Consider the following 22,816-nt stretch of genomic DNA (forward strand, 5'->3'; position numbering starts at 1 on the left):
CCCTTTGTGCACTGCTTGGCTAGTGCGACCACCGGCGCAGGTACCTTGTCTACACAACACTTGCGCATGAATTTACCTACGAGGATCTGGGTTGCGACACATACTGCTTTGTCCTTGATGCTAGAGATGGTGTAAACCCTCTTCTTCTTTTCCAGCTTGTACTTCTTCTTCATGGCCTCCACAATGGCCAGATCAATGCCCTTTTCTTCTGATATGGTTGCGGGGTCCTCTCCTTTGTATGGAATCCGGGAGATGCTATGAATCAAGTCTGTCGTGATGGGGATGGTATCCTCTAGCCATAAGCACCGATCATGCAACAGGTAGAGCAACTGCTTGATGACGAAAATGGTCATTGGGGCACGGTGGAAATGCGGCACCCAAAGTAGGTTCAGCAACCTGGCCTTTTCCACTTCGCGACTCTAATGTTGTCACCACCCCCACGGTGTTCTGCTTCATGAGGTTTCTGGTCTCAAGGTGAGGGAACTTCTCGTGGTCAACGAGGTCCCAATATTTGAATTTCATGCTCGGCACACGGCCCAAGTGCGTGCCTTCAAACATGATGCCATCTGGGAGGAGCGGGGTCTGGAGCGAGCTCTTGGTTTCGTCTAGGTCCTTGGGCACTTTGGCCTTCCCTTTTCGCGGGGGGACATAGGCAGGTAGTTTTGTCATAGAGTGCATAGGCTGAGTATCCACCTCCATGGCTTCATCTTCTTCTTCTATGATGATAAGCTCCTGCAAATATTCTTCTTCTTCATCTGTTTCTATAGTGACAGCTTTCCCCTTCTCCTCCATCGACAGTTTGCTACGCAGCGGGTTCCGCGGGGACACGCATACGGGAGCCATTGCTTGTTTTTCCTTCTTGGGTCTTAGCGTGCGCAGTGATTTCGGGATTTCTGCCACAATCCCAGCACCTTCTTGAACATCTCCACAGTTAGGGACTGCACGGCCTCCTCGGCGGTCAATTCTGCTATCTCCATGTCATCCTTGGTTGTTGCCATTGTATGTGTGCTACAATCTATCACTCGTGAATTTAGGGGCTTAATCAATGCTCAGCTCACAACACTTAGGGCTCTTCTCAATCGCTCAATTTGCAAATGACCAAGTTTTGTTTACTGGGCAGCCCTTTGTATTTTATAGCACTTTTTGAATTTGAATTCGATCGTTCCCCCCATTCCGGTTCATTAATTCTTTCTTGGTGGCAAATTTTCCCAAATCCTTCCCATAAGTCGCGTCTTAAATGCCTGCTGCTCACTCCATTTGGCCTCAAATCGAGCACCCGATCATGAATAGTGACTTCAACGATCACTTTCTGGCCAACCCACGTGCAGCGCAGCCCCCTGTGCACAGTTGCGGACCTTGTGACTTTTTTTTTTCTACGCGTAGCTCCAACCTCGCGCAGCTTCCGGGCAGAGTAGTTTATAGTCCCACGCTTCCTTTCAACTACTTGGAGCGCTAAGACTGTCCTTCCCTTGGCTAGTCAGGTGGTCACACCACCCGTGTGGAGTTCCATCTTGTCCTCCATCATGGTTCCTAGAGAATCCCCACCTTTTATTGTTACGGTCGGCATCGCGCACTTCACCATTTGCAATGTGCTACCCTGGTCACTATGCTTAGCAATATGCGGTCCAAGCCAAGGCATCAAACTAATCAATTCATGGCAATAGTTCTCAAAATTGTCAGCATGATCATACGCACCTTGCCTTACCATCCTAGTTTTTTCGGTGAGAAAATATTCCTTTATCTCATCCTCCAGCTTCTTGACTTCCGCGTCCACTAGCGCGCTTTTCTTTCTTAACCGTACCCTTTCTTCTTCAAGTTCTTGGAGTCTAAGGTTTCCCTGTTGGATTTCAGCTTCCAAGGTTCTGCGAACCGTTGTCCCTACCAGTGCTAGATTAGGATTTTCAAGTACTAGAGGGCTTACAATGTTTGTCTCATATTCCAACCTTGGTGGTGCCTGTGTGGTCAGGTTCTTGCACGTGGTCCTATACGCCCATAGAACCGCTGGTACGCGCAGGTCCCAGTTAGTCCATTTCGCATTGTGGACCTTGTTTAGTACTTCGCACACTTTGTCAAAGGCTTCCACACGGATAACCTTCTGCGTGCTTGGTCTTATCATACGCCCTGGTCCCAAATGGAGGGGTTGTTCACGCCATTGTCTCGCCTGCTCCTGCTTGTTGATCGTATCTCCTATCGTGCGGACGGTGTGCCTTCGTGCAGGTTACGCACCATATGCATGTATCCATCTGGAAAGGTGGGTGCGCAGGATGTTTTTTCCGGCATACTTGGCTTTTATCCGCATCTGAGGCTTCCCAAATCATAGGCGCATCATCCTTCTACACTCATGCTAGTCCTCACAATTATGCTTGTGTGTACCCCACCACCTTGCGGGCATAGCGCACAGTGCCCATTTCAGAGAACCTAACCGTTGTTGTTCTGGCACTTCTCTTTCAAATTTGTTCAGTAAATCATCCACCTCTGTCAACCTGTCATACATAGGCATATCTCATACCTCTGTTGCCACGCAACGCAGTGACCTTACTATTATGTTGCAGTTGAGTGTGGTTACCTCGTGTAACTGGTTCTACCATCATTCTATTTCCTCATCCGAATCTGAGGTGCAGGAGCTTTAGCGCTCCCACAAGAGTCTGCCATCCGTTGTTGGATTTACCTAGTCCTACTCCCATGCAGTTATCTTGTAGATATAGTCTAGATCATCGTCGCTATCATTGTCACGCACCGGTTCTATGTAGTGCGATCCTTCTGCAGGGTCTAAAGGTACCACTACACGCAGTGATTTTTTCTCAAAAATCATCTTGCGCTTATTTATATTTATCACTCCATTCATGTCAGTGGCCCAATCTATTCCCAGTAGCGCGGGATAGGGATTTTTGTCATCAATAATCTCTATTACTTCGAAATCTTCAAGCATGCTCACACCTTCGATATCTACCGTTATTCCCTGCAATCTTCCCATAGGTAGGATCTTTTGTTGATTCACCATTCACAATTGAATAGGAGACCATTGTAGTGCAGGCCTGCCCATGTGCTCCCATGTCTGCTTTGGCAGGATGTTCATGTCCGATCCTAGATCCAAAATCACTTGATCCATTTCATATTCCCTGATTTGCGTGGTCAATCTCATCTCCCTTCCTGTTCGCGTTGTGTGCTTCCCGAGCTTCTGGACTACACGCGGTTCTCCTGGCGTGGTTCCAGCACATCTAGTGATGAGTTCTTGTAGCCCCTTCATAGCTTTGTTGTCGTGCAACAACTTCATGCATGTCTCCAAAAATGTAGTGAGCATTGATGGGTCCATTTCCAGTTCTAGTTTGTCTTTACTTCCTGAAGTGGAGGCCTCCGTGAAGCTCTTCTTAGCTTCCATGAATGTCTCCTTAGCGTGCTCCAAATAAAATTTTGGTTCCTTTGTTGGAGCCTTGCGAACCCAAGCACTCTCTTCGGGCTGCTTGCCTTTTTCATCTCCTGTCGTGATACCACTTTAGAGCACGATATTTACATTCGGGTCTTCCTTGCGCAGCTCAGACCTCATCATTTGCAGGTTTTGAGTCGGGGGAGGTTGGAGTGCTCCTTTATCACGCAACCTCGCTATCAGCATGGGACAGTCCTCTGTCTCATGATCAAATTGGGTACAATATAAGCATGATGGTCTCATTGGATTTGTACAATCGTGGGCATAATGCCCCAGTCCTCCGCAATTGTAGCATATCAGTTGTCCGTGACCTCTTCTTGGTCCCATTCCACCTCAACCTCGTTCGCGCCCCTGAAATCCAGTGCGCGCCATCCTTGCATTTTGATTGAGGGTGTTATCACTCAGGTTGTCCCTTGGCTCCTTAAGGGATACGACCGAGGTAACCACAAACCAATCTTTGGATTGCAGGTTCTAGCCTACCTGCAATCAGAGAGGGCTCTCTCTTTAAAATTTAGCTTTGTTTTGGGTTGATTTTAGGCTAGTTATGGTGTACATGGGTTTTGTTTGAAGTTTGGTGGGATGGGTGGTGTTTTCAAATAGAGTTGGGATGAAAAGTGAGAAGTTCAGACCATTGGGCATGGAGTCAAGGATTATGGGCTACTAGGTGTGCTTTCTTTGGAAAAGAAGGATTACAAAGCAAGATAGCTAAACAAGGAACAATTTCAAGCTGGAATAAGGGTGAAATGGTGGTCAGGGAATGAAAGGCAACTAAGTAGCTCTCATTATGCTAACAGAGGGAAGGTGAGTGAACATTATATAGGAGCAATCAAGGATTCCTAAACAACATTCATATATGAAGGAACTAGTGCAAATATGAGCAAATAAGTATTCATATTCAGGACTAATTCAGAGGAAAACATAGATAAATCACAGAAATTGAGAACAGAGTACAACTAAGTAACCTCTGAACTATTCTTTCTTCCTGCAACTTAGATCATGACACATAGATGATATTACAAACATAGAAACTGAAAACAGGTAAGAAAGACTTATTGATCCATGTAGAAGCACTAGAATTCTGTAATCTACTCTTCAGCCATCAAATCCACACCAGACAGTTCATAGGCAAAGCATTCCAGCAATCTTTGTTCATAAAAGTTCTCAAAATATACAGCGCAAGTCTAGAATGAGTTTTTCAACTAATAACCAACCAACCAACCAACCCTTAATACATTGCTCAGGGTGGTATTTATAGGAAAAATATCTACAAAACAAATCTGAGACAGATCTGCTGAAATAACTACTTCTAACCTAATCTCTACTGAAATAAATGCAACAAATATCCATCTAAGTGTTGCGCTGGGGCAACTGCCTCAAAAATGAGTAAATATGGTTCTTTGGAGCTCTGCGCTGGCTATCCCTGCAATAATTGTGCCTTGGGCCTTGCAACACCACCCTCATATGGCTTAAATGCCTCTTAACTGCGTTTTGGTGAGCTTTAAAGGCTCAAAGCTGCCTCTTTGACTTTGATGAAGGCCTTTATTGCTTCCCTGCTGCGGGCTTTAACTGCTGCTTTGATATCTTTGATCTGATACACTTTGCCGCTTCCCTGATACTCTTTGACATGCCTCTGGGCTCTCCTTTATTGTTAAAACACTTTAAACTGTCCAATCGCCCCCTTTATAGCCGTTGCTCGGCCAAAAGAACTGCTGCGAGGCCTTCTGCTACCTTTGGAACGCTATCGGCGCTTGGCCGATCAAAAATGGCTTCAAGAATGATGAGATCAATGCAACTGGAGGAGGATTGCGGACTGGAGGATTTCCGGAGCCAAATGCTGCTGTTTGGAGCAATTTCGGGTCTGGAGCGATCAACAATGGGCTAAGAAAAACCATATTTGCTTTAGAACTGAGCGGGCGCGGGCGCCGCATAAAAAACCTGCAAAAATGACCCTTTTCCATATAAAGACAAAAATGCCTTTTAAACGTGAAATTTGATGAAATTTGGGCGCTGAGCGATCACTGTAGCATATATTAGATCTGGGCCGTTGGATCGCGCGAAGGCAGATCCAACGGCTGGCGCACAATCGTCGATCAGCGGATTGGCGGATCCCAAACCACAAGGCCTCCGAAAAGCTATGAACCCCACAGACCCGAAATGCTTTATAGGCCCACTTTTATTGATATCGGGTCCGGCCCATCGGCGCACCCTTATCGGCGGATTTACAATGAAACGGGTCCGCAGACCCGATATCCCTTTAACACTGCTCTTCATAATATTTCGGATCCGGAATACGGGCGTACAGTACCACCCCTTTCGGACCCGACGCATATTAAACTCCACTTTAAAGTATTTCGGCTCCGGAATATCGAAGCATTCCCATTTTGCTGTACAAAGGCCCCTTTTAGACCCGAAATATTATATGCCGCACTTTTATGGTATTTTGGCTCCGGCCAGTCGGAGCTATATATGGGGCTGTGACTCAATGTGGGCCGTTGGTCTAGGGGCCCGAATGGGCTGCCGCGATTAAGTCGGCGTTTCGTTATCGGCGGGGACATGGGGGCGGGGCTTTATATATTTGCGATCGCCGAAATGGGGCGATCGCCGAAATGATCTGAGCCGTTGGATGGGCGGGGGCGATGGACGGCTGTGATTAAGTCACAATATCGCGTCGGCGGGGTTTATATATAATTGCGATATATGCGATAAAGGGGAAAAAGCATGGGTTTGCGGTAAAAATGGGTTTTAACGATAAAATGGCGGATATACATTAAAAAAGGGAAAATATGATTGGGGGGGCCTCCAATAGCAATATCACTTCGGATGCGATAGCGATATCGCATCGGAGGAAGGGGAATGGAGTTATATATAAAAGGGGCCAACACTGCTGCCACCTCTGACAGCGATATCGCGTCGGAGGGCGGGAAATCAATCGGAGGAGGGTTTAATAAATGGGAAAAGGGCCAATATAACCAAAGGAAGGCTTTGAGCGATCGGGGGAAGACTTATGTGTATCGGAGGGTTTCGATAACAAAAAAGAAGGCCTGTAATGCATCGGAAGGGGCATATTGAAGATCGGAGGCATATTTTCATGCTTCGGAAGGGATTCTTGAGGCTTCGAAAGAGGTCCGAAGTATAGAGAGGAGGGTTTTTAATGCTCGGAAGGGGTCCGAAAGCATTATAAGGGGCTTTTATGCCTTAGAAAGGTGGAATCAAGGCCTAAAAGAGGGATTTTACACTTTGGAGGGGATTTTATGCATAGGAATGAGTCCTAATGCATTAGAAGATGGTTTGAGAGGCAAGATGAGGGCTCTTACTAAGTTTCAGGCAAACTTAGTAATTCCCAAGGGAATATTTATGGTTATATTTCAACCAGGGGAGGGGATATGTATATAAGGGGGATTTACAACATATTTTAATAGGGGAAGGGGAAATAACAAGGGATTTATATAATAAGTTAGAAATTAATATGAAATTGATGAAGAAAGCGCTAAGTATAGAAATCTTAGGCTTTAAAGGGGAAATAGGACTTGTAGAAGAAATATGAGCATCCTTAAGTAAAGCAGATCTTTACTTAGGCAAATGTTATGGAAAATGATGAATTTAAGAGATATCAAGTAGATCTTGACCTCTTTAGGGGAATTAGTGAGTGATTTGGGGAAGAGGAAGGGGAAGTTAGACATGCCTCGCTTGAGCTGATCCAAATGGAAAACTGCCTCATACTTGTGATCTGAATAGATATAACACTTGAAAACACAAAACTGATCACAATAATTGATTCTGCAACCTCAAAACTACCTATCCAGCCTACTTACCTAGCATTTTCTCTTCTTTTTGGTTTGGGTGCACTTGAACTAGCAAACCCATCTTTTCAACTTTTCTTTTGGCTATCCTCCTATCTAAATATGCCCTTATAGCTTCCAGGGGCTCAGATTAAGCTGTTGAGCACCCTTGTTTCTCTACCTAGCTAAAATCTGCCAAGATTAAACAGTTTGGACAAATATTCATTCTCTATTTTCTAAAACAAGCAATTTAAACCTAGGGAAGCCAAGATTAAGCTGTTTGGCTTTCCCTTAACTGAGAAACTCTTCAAAAATGGAATAGTTCATAAAAAATGGAATATAGTAGTGGCATTTGAGCTAGCACACTTTCCTGGACTTTTGTTTGGGGTTCATTTCATTTATTTTTCTCTTTGGCCAATTGATTCTTTTTACCCTTTGATTTTTCTTTTAGGGCATACCCTCTTTACATTTTTTAAATTTTCTGAGTTTTCTTGGAAATATGGAACCTTTGCAGCATGGAAAGAATGACATATTTGGCATGTAAAACAGTCAATCATGAAATATGAAACCTATTGTAATAGGAGGCTAACAGTGGCTCCACTTGGGGATGGCTTTTCCAAATGAAAAGCCAAGAACAACAAGTCAGAATGCCTTGGTCTTCAACTGTTGTTGTAGTCTGAAAACTTCCTTCTTCTTTGATGCTTTTGACTGATTTCTTGTAAGCTGTTATGCAGTATCCTTTTTGAGATGATTTGCAGAAAAATTACAGCTCTGCTTCTTGCCTTCTGAGTGCTTGTAAACATATTCAAATCTGCCTGAGCACTTCTTTTTGAGATAAATTCAAAACAGAGATCAAATGGTGCATTTGCTTTGATCTTTTCTTCAAAATTTGCTGCGTTATTCCCTTATCGAACTGCTGTAAATAGACATGCTGAAAATACAAATATTAATTTACAGATATAGAGCTGAGTTCTATACATCAAAAGGGATCAAAGTAATGTTTGAGCATTCGGCCATTGACAGGGCCTTCTTCAGCTTCTGTGCCATCCAAACTCTTGAGAAAATATGTGTTATTGCCTTGCACAGCTTGAATAACATATGGCCCTTTCCACAGGAAATCAAATTTGCCATGCTTTCCTTTGTCCTCTCTCCTTGAGTCCCATCTTAGCACTTTGTTGCCTATGTAGAAATCTTCAGCCTTTGTTCTTTTATCAAACATTTTCTTCAGCTTCTCTTGTAAAATTTGAGCTCTGTTATACACTTGCTCCCTTGTTTGCTGTAGATGGATGGTTTGATTGATTCTTCTTTGGATATCATTGGGCTCAGCCTGAATCTCTTGCAATAGCTTGATAACAGGGATTCCCAAAGATGAAGGGAATCTTGCCTCCATTCCATAGACTAACTCATATGGGCTTGTTCCAATGGATCTTTTGGTTGTTAATCTATCTGCCCATAGGGCATTCACAAGCTTCCTGTGCCAATTCTTTTTGTTCTCTTCCAAGACTTTCTTGATGATATTAATGAGGCTTTTGTTGGATGACTCGGCTAGGCCATTACCTTGGGGGTAATATGTTGTGGAATGACCTAAGGAAATGTGGTATTTGTGGCAAAAATTGATCATTTTCATGGATTTAAAGGCAACAGCGTTGTCTGTAATGATTTTCTCTGGACAACCAAATCTGGACAAAATGTTGGTTTCAAGGAATTGGATAATGGTGGAGTCATTGGCTTGCCTACATGGGATGGCCTCAATCCACTTGGTGAAATAGTCTGTGGCTATTAGAATCCACTTGTGCTGGCCAGAAGAGGATGGGTGGATTTCTCCAATGAAGTCTAAACCCCACTGTTGGAATGGTTTCTCGGTTGAAATGGGCTTAAGGGGTAAGGGCAGCAGCTTTCTTTTGCCTTCAAAGATCTGGCACTTATGGCATGAAACAACAAATTTTTTCACATCGGCAAACAGGGAGGGCCAATAGTAACCAGCCCTTAGTATCTTATCAGCTGAAGATTTCGAATATAAGTGCCCTCCACAATCCCCTGCATGAAATTCTTTCATAACATTGTCAGTTTCATTCAAAGTTAGACAATTAAGCAATATTCCTTCATGATTTTTCCAAAACAGGGCACTATCTAAGACACAAAACTTTGATGCTTTCATCTTTAAAAATCTCTTTTGGTTCTGGACAACCCTGGAGGAGCATGCAGGTTTAACAATATAAAACAAATATCAGAATACCAAGGTGATTGCAAGAAGGCATGACTGATCTGTGGAGTCACCAGCTCCTGTTCGTTGTCCAATTGATTTATGTCTAAGGCTTGGAAATTTGTTTTGGACATCAGTTTGGCTAAACCTTGTCCCTTTATTAGTTTAGTGGGCTTTATCTCAATGTCATATTCTAGGATATTGGCAATCCATTTACCTCTTTTGCCTTCAATTCCTTCTTGAGTTAATATGTCTTTTACAACAGCATTTGGCACATAAGCAATCACATGTGAATATAAAATGTAAACTCTGAAATCTTTGATTGCTTTAACAAGGGCATAGGCCTGTTTTTCCATGATTTGATACTTCAAGGGCGCATCTCTAAGGGCTCTGCTGAAGAAAGCAATGGGCTTTTCAGATCCCTGATCATCTTTTTGCAATAGGACAGCAACAATTGTATGTTCAGAAGCGAAAGAAAAAATGATGAAATCTTTATCAAATTGAGGACTTGTGAGGACTGGAGCTTGGGTTAAGGCTATTTTTATGCCCTCAAAGGCTTGCTTGGCTTCTAAAGACCATTTAACTTTGGAATCTTTCTTGAGCATGTTGTTTAACAGTCTTATCAGCTCGGCCAAGTTTGGGATAAATCTTCTTAGGAAATTGATCTTTCCTAGAAAAGCTTGCAGTTCTTTGATGTTTCTTGGATAAGGGACTTGAAGAATGGCTTGAATTCGGTCTGGATCAATCCTAATGCCATCTTTTGAAATGATATGGCCTAGCAATTTGCCTTCCTCTAGGCCAAACAGGGATTTCTTGGGGTTTAAAGATATGCCATATTTTCTACAAGTTAGGAATACTTGCCTCAGGTGTTTCAAATGTTCTTGATCAGATTTTGAAAATGGGGTAAGATCATCAAGGTAGACTACTAAGCAATCATGGATTTCTTTGGCAAAGGCAATGTCCATTGCCCTTTGAAAGGTGGCACCTTCATTCTTTAGCCCAAAAGGCATTTTGACATATTTAAAGGTTCCCCATGGTGTTGTAAAGGCTGTCTTGTCTTGGTCATCTGGGTGAACAAGTATTTGATTAAAACCTGAAAAGCCATCTAGCAAAGAAATTCTTGAAGACCCCACTACTCTTTGTAGAATATGGTCCATCTTTGGCAATGGGTAGTGGTCTTTAAGGGAGACTTGGTTCAGATTTCTTAAGTCCACACATAGTCTAATATCACCTGTTTTCTTTCTTGTGGGCACTAAGTTGGATACCCATTCTGAAAATCTGATTGGTGCAATGATACCTGCTTCAAACATTCTCTTCACTTCTTTCTCAATCAAGGGGAGAAGCACAGGATTGATTCTCCTTAGTTTCTGTTTGAAAGGCTTTTGATTTGGTTTCAAAGGAATGGTATGTTGAATGACTGAAGTATCATAGGACTTGAGGTCCTCATAACTCCATGCAAATACATCTTGGAACTCTTTAAACAAGTCAACATATTTGGGCTTTTGATCAGGTGGCAAAGACTTGGACAGTTTTATCATTTTGGGCTTTTTAGCTGTCCCAATATTACAGTCTTTAATTGCAGCGTTTAATGGTTGCATCTTTGGCTTTTTGGGGACATCGTTTGAATCACAAATATCTTCTAAGGGAGTCAGGCCTGTGGGCAGAAAGTTGTCTTTTAAATCAATGATTTCGGCCTCTGTTTCAGCTATTTGATCCAAATTCATTTGTTTGAGTTCTTCTATATTATTGTCATAAAAAATGGTTGGGTGCAGCATTTGATTTGCTGCTTCAGCTATTATAGTCTGCTCATTTTGGCTCATTTGTTGTTGTGGGTCATCCATGGCATCTGTATCAATCTTTAGGCTTGAAAATTCTTGCTGTAAGGTAAGAAAATTGTTGATCTATGCATCATTCTCAAAGACTTGCCAATCTTTGACATTGTTTGGGACTGTAGGCCTGTGCTTAATCTCGGCAGTGAAATGGTGATTGGACTTAAAAGGCAGCTTGCAAGTGCTAGCAAAAGTTGCTAGGATATGCGCATGTAGATTATGGCTTCTTGATATTTTAGTAAGTAGGGATTCTGTGAAGGTATTGAGTATTTCAGTGGCTGCCTTCCTATAAGATCTCAGCCTATTATCATTTGTAACAAAGTTACCTTTCATCTGTTGAATGATCAAATCGGAGTCACCTAGAATGGAAACTTTTGCAGCTCCTAGAGATTTGATTAGATTAAGGCCTAAAAGGAGGGCTTCATACTCTGCCATGTTGTTGGTACATCTGAAGTTTAGTCTATAGGCATGACCTTCTGCATGGTTGTTTTGTGTATTATGGATCCACACTCCTACCCCTGCTCCTAACTTATTAACTGAACCATCAAACTCCAAATACCATAGGATTTCTTGCTCTTGACTAGTATTGAGAGTTTCAATCATTGTCGGAGTGGGCAGATTTGAATTTTCTGTTTCATTGAGTTCTTCTTGTGTGCTGGTTGCATTGATTGTTTTGACAGTTTCTTGGGTATGGGCAACCGCTTCCTCACTTATGCATGTTTCTTGCTCTAAAGCCAAAGGTGTATCATCAGTCGGAGGACAACTATCATCTTTAAACAAGATAAAAGAATCCATATCAGAATGGATTGAATAGATAGGAAAGTTTTGGGGCTTTTCCTCACTACTTACCACATACTTCGTCAATGTTTCTCTATACAGTCTCTTTGGTTGCCCAAAGACTGAAATAGTGGCATAAGAGAGGTCTAACTGCAGAGATCCTTGGAGTTTGGCTCCCCAAGATCTTGATAAGAGCATGCCATACTTAGGTGGAATGTCAGCTACCACCACGTCCATTAGGATTGTTTTGTTGGGATATAGAACTAAAGACACACATAAATCTTTGACTAAGCCTAAACACTTGACTTGGCTAGAATCAAATGAGAACAGGTCTTTGTATGGTCTAGTAATATCAAGGTTTAGCTTCTCCATTACAGCTTTGGGCATTAGGTTGTGTGAAGCACCTGAATCAAACATGGCATTGTGCAAGACTTTGTCATGTATGTGCAGACTGACATAAAAGGGTAAAAAAGCTCCATGTGCTGATTTGCCATCGACTTCAGGTCCGAAAAGAAACTCAGGCTGATCATCTAAGACATTAACATCATCCTTGTTCTCTGGCATTTGCAACGATCATTTGATTTGCTGTCTATATACATCATGTTTAGCAAGCTCAGAGAGAGGAATATGTATCTTTAGTTTACCAATTTCTGCTTCTAAATCAAAGGACTTCTCTGATTGGGTCTTAGTGTTGTGAATGGCAGATTTTCCTTTTTCAATTGGAGTTTCAGTGTTTTTCTCTTGGTTTTCAGTGTTATCTTGAAGTATTTTTGCTTTGGAAAGGCTTTCAGGAGTGCTGTTTACATTGTCTTTTGAGGGAAAGGATACTAAAGGATGTTTCTTAAAGGTCTGCGCATCTGATATATCCTCTATGGTCACTTCTTTTAATTTTGGGTCTGTTTTATCAGCAGGTTCTGTGATAGCAGCCTTGTCTTTTATTTTCTTAGGCTGTTTGGTATCCTTTGGTTTGATGGTTTCAGGCACATCTATGGTTCTGGTCCTTAATTTGTACTGCTTGTGGACTTCATATACAGCTGAATCATAGCCTTCTTTGAAGTCAAATGACTCTCCGGATTTAGTTTGAAATTGATTGATATCATGATCATCTTGGTCTTCTTGGGTTAGGAAAACTTGTTGCTCACCCTTTAAACCCATCAAGTTGATATGAGAGTCCTTTGTTGGCTCACTAGATGTTGATGCTTCAGCATAGTTTTCATGAAAAGGAGGTCTTATATCATGATCAGGACTAGCCCTTCCAACATTTGGGTTCTGGTTTTTTCTAAAATTTGGGTTTCTGATAGTATTACCTTGTTGTCCATCCCATGATGTTTTTCTTTCAATAGTTCCCATTCTGTCTCCAATACTGTGCACGGTATTGCTGATTGCATCCAATTTTTGTTCAATAGCTGAAGGCTCTTCTTTAAAAGTAGTTCTTCTCTCGGCTCTTGCTCTGTTTCGCTTGGCAATCAGATTTGCCTCCACACTAACAGCTACATTCTGCATGTCTGCTAAGCTTTGAGGGGCTCTTTCCCTCAATTGATATGCCATGTCAGAATCAAATCCATCAGGGAATTTGTATAAAGCTAGATCAGGTGGAGGTCTAAGGTTCTGTGGAATAGCATTGTAAACATTGTTGAACCTAGCACAGTAGTCTAAGATAGCTTCTTGTGGGCCTCTTTTGATAGTGTCATACTCAGATAGAATTTGCAGTGGATCTTTTCTTTTCTCCCATATGTTGAGAAATGTTTGGTAAAGGGCCTCTGGATTAGCTATGGAATTTGCAGGGAGAGCTCTAAACCAGGGTCTTACATCACCTGTTAAACTTTGGACGAAAATCTTTATTCTTACATGATCATCATCTATTTCATAACTCTCAAAATAGTCCTGCATTTTCTTGGTATGTTGCAGCGCAGTGTTAGAACCAGTACCATCAAAATATGTGATTTTGGTTTGATAATCCTGAGGCATAGCCCCTGGATTTGCAGGTAACTGTAGGGGTGCATATCTATTAGCCATATTTATAGGGATAAATGGAATAGCAGGAAGAAATGGAACGACTGGAACAGCTGGGATAATAGTAAGAGTATGTGTAGTGAATGGAGGAGTGGAAAAGGTGCCTGGAGAGGTGGATGATGAACAAGGGGAAGTGGGGGCTGAACGAAATAAAAATTTGACAGGGGTTGGAACACAACTTGGCTGAACTGTTTCAGGACTATAATCAGGAAAATCTTCTCTTCGCTCTATCTTCCTGAGGTTCCTTGGGATTAAATTAGGATTTTCAACAGCAGCTGGGGGATTTGGATCTGGATTTGACCTTGTATAGCGTGATTTCTTCTTGGGAGCCAGCTTCTAACTTGTTTTTTGGAATTTTCTGAATATTTCCCCAGTGGAGTCGCCAATGATGTTATCACTCAGGTTGTCCCTTGGCTCCTTAAGGGATACGGCCGAGGTAACCACAAACCAATCTTTGGATTGCAGGTTCTAGCCTACCTGCAATCAGAGAGGGCTCTCTCTTTAAAATTTAGCTTTGTTTTGGGTTCATTTTAAGCTAGTTATGGTGTACATGGGTTTTGTTTGAAGTTTGGTGGGATGGGTGGTGTTTTCAAACAGAGTTGGGATGAAAAGTGAGAAGTTCAGACCATTGGGCATGAAGTCAAGGATTATGGGCTGTTAGGTGTGCTTTCTTTGGCAAAGAAGGATTACAGAGCAAGATAGCTAAATAACGAACAATTTCAAGCTAGAATAAGGGTGAAATGATGGTCAGGGAATGAAAGGCAACTAAGTAGCTCTCATTATGCTAACAGAGGGAAGGTGAGTGAACATTATATAGGAGCAATCAAAGATTCCTAAACAATATTCATATATGAAGGAACTAGTGCATATATGAGCAAATAAGTATTCATATTCAGGACTAATTCAGAGGAAAACATAGATAAATCACAGAAATTGAGAACCGAGTACAACTAAGTAACCTCTGAACTATTCTTTCTTCCTGCAACTTAGATCATGACACATAGATGATATTACAAACATAGAAAGTGAAAACAGGTAAGAAAGACTTATTGATCCATGTAGAAGCACTAGAGTTCTATAATCTACTCTTTAGCCATCAAATCCACACCAGACAGTTCATAGGAAAAGCATTCCAGCTATCTTTGTTCATTAAAGTTCTCAAAATATACAGTGCAAGTCTAAAATGAGTTTTTCAACTAATAACCAACCAACCAACCAACCCTTAATACATTGCTCAGGGTGGTATTTATAGGAAAAATATCTACAAAACAGATCTGAGACAGATCTGCTGAAATAACTGCTTCTAACCTAATCTCTACTGAAATAAATGCAACAAATATGCATCTAAGTGTTGCGCTGGGGCAGCTGCCTCAAAAATGAGTAAATATGGTCCTTTGGAGCTCTGCGCTAGCTATCCCTGCAATAACTGTGCCTTGGGCCTTGCAGCACCACCCTCCTATGGCTTAAATGCCTCTTAACTGCATTCTGGTGAGCTTTAAAGGCTCAAAGCTGCCTCTTTGACTTTGATGAAGGCCTTTATTGCTTCCCTGCTGCGGGCTTTAACTGTTGCTTTGATATCTTTGATCTGATACACTTTGCCACTTCCGTGATACTCTTTGACATGCCTCTGGGCTCTCCTTTATTGTTAAAACACTTTAAACTGTCCAATCGCCCCCTTTATAGCTGCTTCTCGGCCAAAAGAACTGCTGCGAGGCCTTCTGCTGCCTTTGGAACACTATCGGTGCTTGGCCGATCAAAAATGGCTTCAAGAGTGATGAGATCAATGCAACTAGAGGAGGATTGCGGACTGGAGGATTTCCGGAGCCAAACGCTACTGTTTGGAGCAATTTTGGGTCTGGAGCGATCAAAAATGGGCTAAGAAAAACCATACTTGCTTTAGAACTGAGCGAGCGCGGGTGCCGCATAAAAAACCTGCAAAAATGACCCTTTTCCATATAAAGACAAAAATGCCTTTTAAACATGAAATTTGATGAAATTTGGGCGCTGAGCGATCACTGTAGCATATATTAGATCTGGGCCGTTGGATCGCGCGAAGGCAGATCCAATGGCTGGCGCGCAATCGGCGATCGGCGGATCCCAAATCACAAGGCCTCCGAAAAGCTATGAACCTCGCGAACCCGAAATGCTTTATAGGCCCACTTTTATTGATATCGGGTCTGGCCCATCGGTGCACCCTTATCGGCGGATTTATAATGAAATGGGTCCACAGACCCGATATCCCTTTAACACTGCTCTTCATAATATTTCGGATCCGGAATATGGGCGTACAGTACCACCCCTTTCGGACCCGACGCATATTAAACTCCACTTTAAAGTATTTCGGCTCCGGAATATCGGAGCATTCCCATTTTGCTGTACAAAGGCCCCTTTCGGACCCAAAATATTATATGCCGCACTTTTATGGTATTTCGGCTCCGGCCAGTTGGAGCCATATATGGGGCTGCGACTCAATGTGGGCCGTTGATCTGGGGGCCCGAATGGGCGGCCGCGATTAAGTCAGCGTTTCGCTATCGGCAGGGACATGGGGGCGGGGCTTTATATATTTGCGATTGCCGAAATGGGGCGATAGCCGAAATGATATGAGCCGTTGGATGGGCGGGGGCGATGGACAACTGCGATTAAGTCGCAATATCGCATCGGCGGGGTTTATATATAATTGCGATATATGCGATAAGGGGAAAAAGCATGGGTTTGTGGTAAAAATGGGTTTTAACGATAAAATGGCAGATATACATTAAAAAAGGGAAAATATGATGGGGGGGGCCTCCGATAGCGATATCACTTCGGATGCGATAGCGATATCACATTGGAGGAAGGGGAATGGAGTTATATATAAAAGGGGCCAACACTGCTGCCACCTCCGACAGCGATATCACGTCGGAGGGCGAGAAATCAATCGGAGGAGGGTTTAATAAATGGGAAAAAGGACCAATATAACCAAAGGAAGGCTTTGAGCGACCGGGGGAAGACGTATGTGTATCGGAGGGTTCTGATAACAAAATAGAAGGCCTGTAATGCATCAGAAGGGGCATATTGAAGATCGGAGGCATATTTTCATGCTTCGAAAGGGATTCTTGAGGCTTCGAAAGAGGTCCGAAGTATAGAGAGGAGGGTTTTTAATGCTCGGAAGGGGTCCGAAAGCATTATAAGGGGCTTTTATGCCTTAGAAAGGTGGAATCAAGGCCTAAAAGAGGGATTTTACACTTTGGAGGGGATTTTATGCATAGGAATGAGTCCTAATGCATTAGAAGATGGTTTGAGAGGCAAGATGAGGGCTCTTACTAAGTTTCAGGCAAACTTAGTAATTCCCAAGGGAATATTTATGGTTATATTTCAACCAGGGGAGGGGATATGTATATAAGGGGGATTTACAACACATTTTGATAGGGGAAGGGGAAATAACAAGGGATTTATATAATAAGTTAGAAATTAATATGAAATTGATGAAGAAAGCGCTAAGTATAGAAATTTTAGGCTTTAAAGGGGAAATAGGACTTGTAGAAGAAATATGAGCATCCTTAAGTAAAGCAGATCTTTACTTAGGCAAATGTTATGGAAAATGATGAATTTAAGAGATATCAAGCAGATCTTGACCTCTTTAGGGGAATTAATGAGTGATTTGGGGAAGAGGAAGGGGAAGTTAGACATGCCTCGCTTGAGCTGATCCAAATGGAAAACTGCCTCATACTTGTGATCGAAATAGATATAACACTTGAAAACACAAAACTGATCACAATCATTGATTCTACAACCTCAAAACTACCTATCCAGCCTACTTACCTAGCATTTTCTCTTCTTTTTGGTTTGGGTGCACTTGAACAAGCAAACCCAGCTTTTCAACTTTTCTTTTGGCTATCCTCCTATCTAAATCTGCCCTTATAGCTTCCAGGGGCTCAAATTAAGCTGTTGAGCACCCTTGTTTCTCTACCTAGCTAAAATCTGCCAAGATTAAACAGTTTGGACATATATTCATTCTCTATTTTCTAAAACAAGCAATTTAAACCTAGGGAAGCCAAGATTAAGCTGTTTGGCTTTCCCTTAACTGAGAAACTCTTCAAAAATGGAATAGTTCATCAAAAATGGAATATAGTAGTGAAATTTGAGCTAGCACACTTTCCTGGCCTTTTGTTTGGGGTTTATTTCATTTATTTTTATCTTTGGCCAATTGATTCTTTTTACCCTTTGATTTTTCTTTTAGGGCATACCCTCTTTACATTTTTTAAATTTTCTGAGTTTTCTTGGAAATATGGAACCTTTGCAGCATGGAAAGAATGACATATTTGGCATGTAAAAAAGTCAATCATGAAATATGAAACCTATTGTAATAGGAGGCTAACAGAGGGCTCGTGTTTCGGTCTGAACTCTATAGGTAGGAGTCTGATCCATCATCAGTTCATAACTTCTATAGGTATGATCATTGTGGCCTACTAATCTACAAAAATTACAGAACAACTGTTGGGAACTCTGTGTATACTTCTGTAATAGTTGGTAGTTATCTATAGCATGCTTCCCTCCTATCTGACAAATAGCGCACCATAATGCAAGTTCCATGCTTGGTTCTGCTTGTGCCTCTGGTCTCAATGGCATTGGTCCTCCTCCCGCCAGGTAGTTCGCGAAGACTAGACAATGGTCCTTATCATGTCCCCGGCCTTTGCACTTTACACACCATACCTCCTCCCGTGCTTCTGGGCGAGTTGTCATGTCTTGTTTCAAACTCTACATCTCAAGGCACAAGTTTTTCAACTGCGCGTGGATCTGTTGAACTCCTAGGTTAGGATCTTGTATTGGGGTCTTGTGCAGTCTCATTGTGATCTCCAAGGCCTCGATGTGAGTGGATAACTTCTGCTATGACAGCTCGTTCCTTAGATGCAGCGTTAGTGATGCTACAAACCATGCGCGGTGTTGCTCATCCATCAAGGTCATGTTGGCTTCACGAATCATACACTTCAGTCTTTGATCCAGCTTCCAGGGGGTCTCGACTGGAAGCATCGCAATTTCCTTAAATCCAATGATCGACTGTGCCTTTGATTTTGGCCTGCTAAATTCCTTGTTTAGCACAGCTTGGATATCTGCGATCCCTACGTTTGGATTGTCATTGGAATGCTTAATGTACCAAGTCAGTGTGTTATCCTGCAGAGCGCTAACCAGTGTTGCTTTCTTTATATTGTCATCCGTGACTCCCTGCACTTCCCATACAGCCCTTACCACGAACCAGAATTGGTCCTGATTTTCATTCCCTACTCCTTTGAACACCAGAAACTTTATCGCGCTTGCCATATTGAACTGTGGTGGTGGCAGAGGTGGTGTGGGCGAAGATAGGGGTGAAGATGGTGAAACTAGCGGTGGTGTAGGTGGAAGTGGTATGCGTGGAATTCACTGCTTTATCAAACTGATCGCACTTCTTGGTGAGACCTTCGCGAGCTCTTCCTCGCTTTCTCGCGGAGGTGAAATCAAGGGGCTAGTTTCTAGTTCTGTGCTACCTTCGTTTCTGTAGATCCTCCCACTTTGCGTAGCCCCAAACATCAATTTATTCACATAACCCGCTTTTCACACAGTAGCATTTTAATCCAAGTGTTCAAAGATTTAACGTACTTACCTCACGGTCCTTTGAGGAAATGTCATTCCGCCTCGCTATAGCTGACTGAAGTATCTATCGCGAACTCGATGATAAATCCTCCTATAATTCAATCAAGCCAGTGATCCACAATGCGCGTGAGCTTATATTCCGATGCTTCCAGTCTATGTACCAACTCTGGATTCCACACAATAGGTTTGTCGAGCCTACACCTTCCTTGACTATCTACTAGCTTTGCGATCCACTCGTACAACTCAGAGGGGAAGGATGTAAAGAAAATTTCATGGATTTCCGTATATAAGTAGCAATCTAACCACTCTTCCTTTGATAATCACGGATTCCTATTTTCCTGTGCCGTGAACTCGTGAATCTTTCTGTCCAACCACTCTTCAATTCCTTTCTTTGTCAGATTCCAGTGATACGACATCAGACATCTCTTATGCAGATCCTGGTCCCGGCAACGGAACCATTTGTTGGCTTATTGGGGCCTGACCCAGGTTTAGAGTTAAGTTAGCCAAACAAATCCCGGTACTACTGGCCCTTTTGGCAACATCCCGCGGAGCGCGGACCGAGGTCTCACTCGAAGTAGTATGGGAGGGTGCTAGAACCAGGTTTCCGCACCCTGCAGATGTCTGATGAGTTCAAGTGGTCCGCGATTTGACCCTGCGCGTAGGCTGCTTCGCACACTTTCCAGTACCTCGTAGCCTGATATACTGCCTTCACGTAGCCCTACTTAAGGGCTGAACGTTGTGCTTCTACATTATTACCCAAGACCTTACTGGTATTCCAATGTTAGTTGATTATTTTAGCCTACTTGCGTGCTTTAACTTATACTTAACAACATAAACCATTCATATAGGTGTGCGTAGTAAATAAACAATATATTTGCAAATTATATCAAACATTCATTAACCCAAGAACATATACACAAAATTATGACAAAACTTCTTTTTATTAATTCCTTCCTTGGTTACAGACTCGACTCTGCCCTGCTCACTCAGCTGCAGGGGTCTATGCACTCAGCTATAGACTACTAGGCCTCTACGCACTCAGCTGCAAAGCCTTCTCCTACTCTACGACCCAAAGACACACTTCACTTAGCTACTTAGACTCTTCCTTCTATCTCTTTTCTCTTCTCTCTTTTACACTTAGAGCCTCGCTCTATTTATACAGTCTCATGGTCCGCGGACCATGGGTAGGTCTATCCAGCCGACATTACATTACAAAAATAGGGTGGACAACCCTGTGAATCTATCATACTTTCGCGCTCCGCACCCGCAATTCATGGAGCTTTACAACAAGATTGGGTCAAAACTTGGGCTTTGATCCCCAAAACATGCCTTGGGGGGATTCCATGCCCAACATTGAATAAAGGCATTTTCACTATATTCTCCATACTAAATAATGAAGGTGGAGGTGGAGGTGGGGGTATGGGTGTATGAGGTGGTGATGAAGGTGGAGATGGAGTGGATGGATGTGGAATCTCAAAAGTTCCCTGACCTTCTGTCTGCAGCACACCTTCAAGTGTATTAGGGCTGGTCCTTTCTCCTTCACTAATTGATTCACCCAATAATGGACTGTACATGCCCTTAGTATATTTTTCCCAATCAGCTCTGAATCTTTTTCCTCTTTGCGTAGATCCAGTCTAACCTCTTTTAAACATAAATTCAAAGGCATAACACCCTTTTCGTACAACAACATTTTAATCCAAGTTTTTAGCGATTTCAGGTACTTACCTCTCATACCCTTAAAGAATCAACATTCAAATTCGTTATAAGATATAAATGTGTCAATTGAAAATTTAGTAATGAAACCACCCAAAATACTATCGATCCAATAGTCGATAGCCCTTGCAACCTTATAATCAGACTCTTCAAGACGCTTGATCAGTTCAGGAGTCCACACAATAGGATCGTCATGTTTCCAAGTAGGTTCATTGTCCGCTAACTTTGAAATCCACTCGTGTAGTTCGTTAGGGAATGATGCGAAAAATATCTTGTGCTCTTCTGTATAGAGATATCTCTGTAACCACCTCTCTTTTGACAAGCGCAGATTCTGATTTTCCTGAGCTACAAACTCGTGCAACTTTCAATCTATCCACTTCTTGATTTCTTTCTTAGTTGGTATCCATGGATGCCACATCACACATCCCTCAGATAGATCTTGGTCCCAGAAACAGAACCATTTGTTGGCTTGAGGGGGCTTGGACCCAAGTTCAAAGTTAGTTATGCTAACCAAAAATACACTACTGGCCCTTTTGACAAAAGTCTACTTAGCATAGATTGCAGTCTCACCCGAGGCAATATTGAGGGATGCTAGGACTCGGTTTTTGCATCCAGAAAGTTATATGATGTAGCAGTGAGGCGTTTCCTTAATCTAGGCCTTGATTCGACCTTTTGAACCCTTATCTTCAGAATCACAAACTTAAAGTGATTTCTACTTAATTAGATATATGAGCTTTGCCTAAGTGTTCTAACATGCATAAGTTATCACATAAAAGTAGATCCAGACCTTCGCAATGCAATTAAAGAAATATCACAGAGAATCGAATCATAAGTAATAATAAACACATAAACATATGATTATATAGATAATTGCATATAATTCCTTAAAATATACTTTATTACTTCAGATATTCAATGAATACACTTCTTCTGACCCTGCGCACACAGTTGCAGGAGCCCACGCACTCAGCTGCAAACTTACCAAGGTCTCCACGCACTCAACTGTAGGAGCCTTCCCCTTCGCCAAAATACACAATTACAAAATCAAAATCTTATTTAGACACTTCATAAAGTTTCTTAATGACTTGTAGATGACTCCCTTTTATATCTTTTACATTACATTACCATGGTCTGCTAACCATGGGCAGAGCTCATTGTTTACTCAAAACAACCCGTCCCTTTACAAAATAAGCAGCTTTGACCTACCGAACAACCCCTTTGACTCTTAACATTCTGCGCTATTCATGCTCCTCTCCTCAAAATGCGGAGACTTTACAATATTACAAACATTAACTCAAAAATTAGACCTGGGGGACCCCACCCTAGCAATGAATGTCCTTTCGAGTTGTTACATATCACTGGAGAAATCAAAGAGAAAAAATTCCTTTGCCACCATTTCCATGGAGCGATGTGTAAAATTTTTGTTTCCATAGAAATTGACAAATTGTTAAGTCTATGACTTGATGGTGAA

Source organism: Pinus tabuliformis, chromosome 4_1 (genome assembly GCF_031772625.1).
Source record: "Pinus tabuliformis cultivar Carrire ecotype Pingquan chromosome 4_1, CPIR1, whole genome shotgun sequence".
Classification (NCBI taxonomy): Eukaryota; Viridiplantae; Streptophyta; class Pinopsida; order Pinales; family Pinaceae; genus Pinus; species Pinus tabuliformis.